Genomic DNA, 6,369 nt, shown 5'->3' with positions numbered 1-6,369 from the left:
GTTTGTCTCCCTCCCAATCCCATATTGTTTAATTTTTTCCCTCCCTGCCCCCTCATGACCCCCCCCCCATTCTGCCTCTCAAATTCCTCATATCAGAGAGATAATATGGTAGTTATCTTTCTCTGATTGTCTTATTTTGCTTAACATGTTTTAAGGACTGAAATCAATCAGTTGAGAGTAGTTACTGACACTGAACCCTTTCTAAACTGAAAGAGACAGAGAATTATCCTTATTGGGATTCATACATATATAGTATGTATTATCTTTCCTACTTTGAGTGCTTTGGCCTGCACCACTATCCGAGTGTTCACAGTATCTGATTTCCAATATGAAATCTTTCATAATATTTCCTTAGATCAAGACTACCTACTTATAGCTAAGAAAGTACATGTAAATATGTCTAACTAAGGAACCGTTTTTCCTTTCTACATTGGATGATTGGGACCTTTTGATCAGATAGAACATTGGTATAGCCTGCTAAAGTTACAACTGAGGCAACTGCTTGAAGATGGTACCCTGCAGAGTTGGGGTGTGTGCCTCAAGATATATGCTCTGATTCATTGACTTTTAGATGGTGCTGTGTCCCCTGTGGATAAAATATATAGGTTTTGCAACCAAGGGGGTAGAGAAAATCACAAATCTTACCATAAGTTTCAGTGAAATTCTTGTACAGTTTCTGTTCTCTGCCCTCAAATTTTAGGTTTTGTTGTAGTGGAGAGAATTCTTCTTTTGTGAGACACAGTGTGGGTTATAATAAACCTAAAATGTTTACTTGCTTTTTTTGTCATTTGGGTTTCCTCATATTGGAAGACAAGCATTTATAAGATTGAGTCACCTCATTTTTATCCCATATTGGTTAAGTACCAGGTTGCTGCTTCTTAATGGGTGATACAGTGAAGAGTTTGTCTAAAACTAGGGATCACTGAGCCTTGCCTTGCTGGCTCCATGATGGATGATAACTGTAGTGGAGCAACTGTAGCGATAGTAGATTGGCAAGAACACTTTCACAAGGGCTCAGACCTTTCACAAGGGCTCAGAGGAGAATATCACTATTAATTATGAGCAACCGTGCTGCTGTAACTTGTCACTCCTGTTTTGAGTCTTCCTTTTGTGAAAGTTAAAACAGCAATCACTCTGAAGAATCTATGACAAGATAAGGTAAAGGGGAACTAAGTTCTTTAAAAAGTGGAATATACTGTGGCATTTCTTGTTTCCAAACAAGGAGATGTTTCTCTGCTGCAGGTACTTGAACATCTACCTGATTATTTTCCTCTGCCTTCCTATGATGCACAGTGCTCTATTTGGGAAAGACTGGCATGCTAAGGAGTTAAAACGCCTTTTAAAAATGAAAAAGTAGTTGTGCCTGTGACTCAGTCAGTTGAATTGTCCAACTCTTGGTTTTAGCTCAGGTGATGATCTTAGAATCCTGGGATTAAGGTTTGCATTGTTAGGGTATGGAGTTGACCACCCCTCGATTAGACAGAGAACGCTCGATAATGCAAGTCACACAGCGAGGTTTATTTCCAGCTAGCTGGGGTCCAAGTATCTGCCCAGCGCAGTGGGTTTCAACAAGGACCCCAAGCACTCAAAGCCAAGGGTTTATTTAACATTTTCAAGGCACTTTTTCATAGCTACATACATATCTTGTGCCCCACTTTGACAGTTTAACTTTATTTAACCTTTTGCCACCCTGGCATCACCCTGGCGCCATCCTGGTGGTTAAATGAGATTTAGGTTTAGAAGAAATTTAACTTTATTTACACTTCCTTCTGCCTCAGCCTCCTTCAGTGGGGAGGGCGACCTTAGGCCTTGAGGAACTGAGCCATTTGTCTCTGGAAATTGGGTCATTGAAGAGATAGCCCTTTTTGTTGTAAATCACCAGAACATTTGCAAACCAAGGGAGATTCCTGACTTGCAGGATTGTGATCTCTGCAAGTTAACCATTTATTTTTCTTTAACATCTGGTCCCTGTGGCACCATCTGCCTAACCCGCCTAACTGCCCTGGTGGTATATGATTATGTTGTTTCTTAGGTTTTAGCTACTTTCTCTTATCTCAAGTTGCATGCGCCCTGTGGGCTGGTTAGGGACGCTCAGTGAAATGGCTTCCCGGCCTTCAGGATGGCCATTCTTATGCTAACCCACTCTTACAGTGCAAGGTGCCAGTTTTGATTTGCCAAGATGGCTGTACTTATGTCAGGGCTAGACTCCAGGTGGGTACAACCTTGTTTTTCTTGGCTTCCACACCTGAAGCTGGTTTCCGGGACTTGTTTTTAAGTCCCTGGGGGAAAGGGAGCAGGGACAGTTTAAGGGTTAAACAACAAAGTTATTGTTTAACCTCAAGGGAAGCCTCTAGCTAAAATAAAATATAAAATAGGTCCTTACAGCATCAGACTTCATGCTCAGCACCAAGTCTGCTTGTCCCTTTCTATCTGTTCCACACCCTACTCCCTGCCGCCTCTCTATCAAATAAATAAATAAATAAATAAATAAATCTTTTTAAAAAAAGAAAAAGGATTCCAGCTCCTTTCCCTTCAGTTGGAACAATTCTAAGCCACAGAATTTATAGAGTCCCCTAGAAAGCCATTGTAGGCTTGCGTCCTAGTTACATTTTTTGACATAAGCAACCTTCACTTCTTTGTCTCACTTTCTATTCCCTTAATGATATTTTCAAAAGTAAACTTCCAAATAAACTACTGGCTATCAAATTGTGTGTTTGGATCATCTTCTGAGGGAACACAACCTGAATAACTAGATAGAATTACTAGTCCTATGTATATTTGATGTAATCATTCCTGACATTCTCCAAAGCATGGTTGCTGTTCATTTGCAAACCTGTGGGAAGCAGAACAGATGTCATTATGCCTTTCTACTATCAAAATGATCGCAGTTTCAGTCATAAATATTATTTAGTGGATAGTGATGCTATCTCCTAAAATAGTCCATATCATGGTGTATTCACATTTCCCATGGTAGTAGACGTTATAAATAAGTGTGTTCCATGAGATAGGTGTTATGCCCACGTCTGGCCATGTTCAATGTCAGAAGCCTAAGGTGGAGTATCCAAATGGCTGATGATATATAGTCTTAGAGCTCCAAAGTCAGATTCAGTCAGCAAAATCTGAAATCATGTCCCTGCTTGTTTAATCTTTTTATTGCTACCTTTGTATCCTGTAATATATAGTTCTGTAATATATAGATGGCAGGAGTCAAGCCACAGATGATATATCAAAGTCAGCAGGGAATAGGCATTATCACTTGATGATGTGGGGGAAAGGTCAGACATAGAGAAATATATGTGGATTGAAAGACAGAACCCACCACAGTGATGTGAGCTGACCCAGTGACAAGTGCTTTGGATCAGTCTTTTGAAGAACATTTCCAGACAGTGACCAAAATGCACAGGAAGGGTTAGCAGAAAGAAGGTGCTCATGCTCATGACATTACTGCTGACAGCAACAATAAATTCAAACTTGGCTCCAAGTATGCATACAAGTTTTATGATTCTGGGAAAGTCATAATAGAAGCTTTTACTTTATTAGGACTACAAAAGCACAAGTTCATAATGAAAACAAATTGAGACATTTGTAGATCAACCCAAGTACCCAGCTAGTAGTTATAAATGAAACACATATTGTAGGATTCCTATCTGGGTAGTGAAGAGGCTTCCAGATCACTGTGTACCTGTCAAATGCCATGGCTATGAGTAAGACCATTTCCATTCCTCCCATGATGTGGATGAAGCATATCTGTGTCATGCAACTTTGGAAAGAAATTATTTTGTTTTGATTTGAAATACCTGCAGTCATCTTAGGGACTGTAATTAAAAAAAAAAAAAAAAGTGTCCACATCAATGAAACACATGTTGGCTAGGAGGAAGTACATAGGAAAATGTAAATGGGAGTCTGAAGTTATCAAAAAGAAAATGAAGAGATTTCCTGGGATGATCCATAGAGAAATAAAGGAGACTATCAATATAAGAAAAACTCAAGTTTCCTAGGAACTAGAGTCCCAGTGACACAAACTCAAAAACCAGAGACTCTAAATCCTCTTTTACTGGTGGGAACATGTTTTATTTTATCTTTCTGAAGAGATTTGTGGGGGCTTATCTGAAAACTATAATGACCTCTCCTGAATTGGTTGCCCTAGAGGGGACTGCCAATAATCCTCAGTGCCTGGCCCCCCTCTTCACATTACTCCTAGTCCTATGAGGAGGCTCACATCCCAGAAAGCTCCAGTGAGTCAGTGACAAAGTGGAATTCATGACAAGAAGAAATACACACCAAGAGAACTGTAAAATTTTCCATATGATTCCAAGAGACATCTAGAACATATGTATGGGAATGGATCCTAAGAGTAGTGGATAAGGACGGAACAAATGTAATATTGAATTGGGCTACACTTAATGCTATTAGTACACTAAACCATGATTCTGTATTCACTATATTCACTCAGATGGCTTGGAGTGTCTGTAACAGTTTGCTTTATTTGTTTGAATACAAATTTAGACCCAATTTGGGAATGCATAGAATGAGGCTGATCTGCTAGAATTTTCTTAGTTGATACTGCTAAAAGTTATTCAAAGTCTGAGGGAGATTGTGATGCTGCAATTGTTGATAAAAAATTTCCCCTTTCTGTTATTTTTTATTATTTGCTTTCCTTGTTATTCAAGAGCTTTCTTTTGTCTTTATGGTAAAATATAAAAAGGCAGATAGATTGATAGATAATAGATGATTAAAAAAATGAAATCTTTTTTTTAAGGAAAGATTTTACTTATTCATTTGAGACAGAGAGCTAGAGAGAGAGAAAGAGCATGAGCAGGGGGAGAGGCAGAGGGAGAGGAAGAAGCAGACACCCTGCTGAGCAGGGAACTGGACTCAGGGCTGGATCCCAGGACCTGGAAATAATGACCTGAGCTGATGGCAGATGCTTAATGATCTGAGCCACCCAGGTGCCCCATGAAAAACAAATCTTAATAGGAGAAAGATATGGTAAATTACAGAAAGGGATGTAACCCCCCCAGGTGACTCATTAACTGCTCTTCTTACTTCCTTTAGAAAACCAATCTGATTCTAGGAGACAATTCCCGTAACAGTCTGATTTCTGGCTGGCAACACCAAGTCTCTGACTTGAAGTTGGTCACTACCCAAGCATAACTAGTGCTGTTAATTAGCAGCTTTTATGATAGCAGTGTTTTGTGTAACTCAGTACACAGGGGAGAATTATGCAGCAGACAGAAACTTTCTGAGTTGTTCTGACTCCCTGAAGATACAGTTGCTTTATGCCCTCAGGTGGAGGAGCACAATTGCTCCTGTTCATTGTGTTTCAGTATTAAAAAAAACAAAGCAAAACAAAAACAGATATATGCTGATTCAAGTAGCCTCTGTGAATGGTACTTAAATACAGGTCTCTAGACAAGGGTGCTTATGGATGGGAGGTTTTATGCTACTGCTCATTCACCATAGTTTGACTTTGATTTTGTTATTTGTTAATCACAAGATGAAACAAACAGAAAATGGCGGAAAGCAAATTTATAGCTTAATCAAATTTTATAAAGGATAAATCACCCAAGTGAAGATGTAGAACTATGTCAGCTGTTCCATCAGAAACCTCTGTGACTCTTCCAAATTACAGCCACATTTTTCCTTTAAAGAAACCATTATTCTCTTATGCTAAAAATATCCTTGCATTTTTTTCTAGCTTTACCTTCCAAACATGCATCGCAAGACACTATAGTTTGTTTTAACCATTTTTCATTTAATATGTCATTCAGATCTCTTCTTATATAGATTTCCCTCCAATACTTCTTTTCCCTTAAATTTATTTGCTGAAAAATGTGAACCTTTTACACTTGGTTCTCATACTCTGAATTTTGCTGATTGCTGGCACTCATTGCAGTTCAGCATTGTCACTAACCTTTGTACCATACAAATGGCAGCTGGATCCAGAGGGTAACCAAACAGGGGTTTGATCCCATTTTTGATAGCATTATAGGTGATCAGGTGACATAGTTATGACTTTCCCTCCTGTTTTTAGCAGCTATTAGTGCTTCAAATATATGCATATATTTACATGTGTATAAATGTATGTGTATGTGAGTGTATATAAGTATATGTGTATATGAGAGAGAGAGAGAAAAAGGGATATTGCTCATACCAATACTGTCCAAACCAGTGGGCTTCTTTTTCCCTTCTCTTATTCCATATTTGTATCTCTGTCCTTTTGTTCTCCCAGTGAGACTCTGGGTCTTAACACTATAAATATGTATTTTTTCATTTGCATAATCCTACATAGCACACAATATTATTTCAGAATTATTACATCCATACCACTATAAAAAGGAAAAATAATTGCTAAGACAATTTTTTGCA

The 6,369-nt window shown here is 38.6% G+C and overlaps 1 pseudogene; it reads right to left on the bottom strand.

Moving 5' to 3' along the window:
* Positions 1–3,109: 3,109 nt before the first annotated feature.
* LOC131837147 (olfactory receptor 4F21-like) lies at positions 3,110–5,975 on the bottom strand (annotated as a pseudogene).
* Between the last annotated feature and the right edge of the window lie 394 nt (positions 5,976–6,369).

This window comes from Mustela lutreola, chromosome 7 (assembly GCF_030435805.1).
Source record: "Mustela lutreola isolate mMusLut2 chromosome 7, mMusLut2.pri, whole genome shotgun sequence".
In the NCBI taxonomy this organism is placed as follows: Eukaryota; Metazoa; Chordata; class Mammalia; order Carnivora; family Mustelidae; genus Mustela; species Mustela lutreola.
Note: the sequence above shows the minus strand (reverse complement) of the source record. Positions and strands in the feature narration are given on the sequence as shown.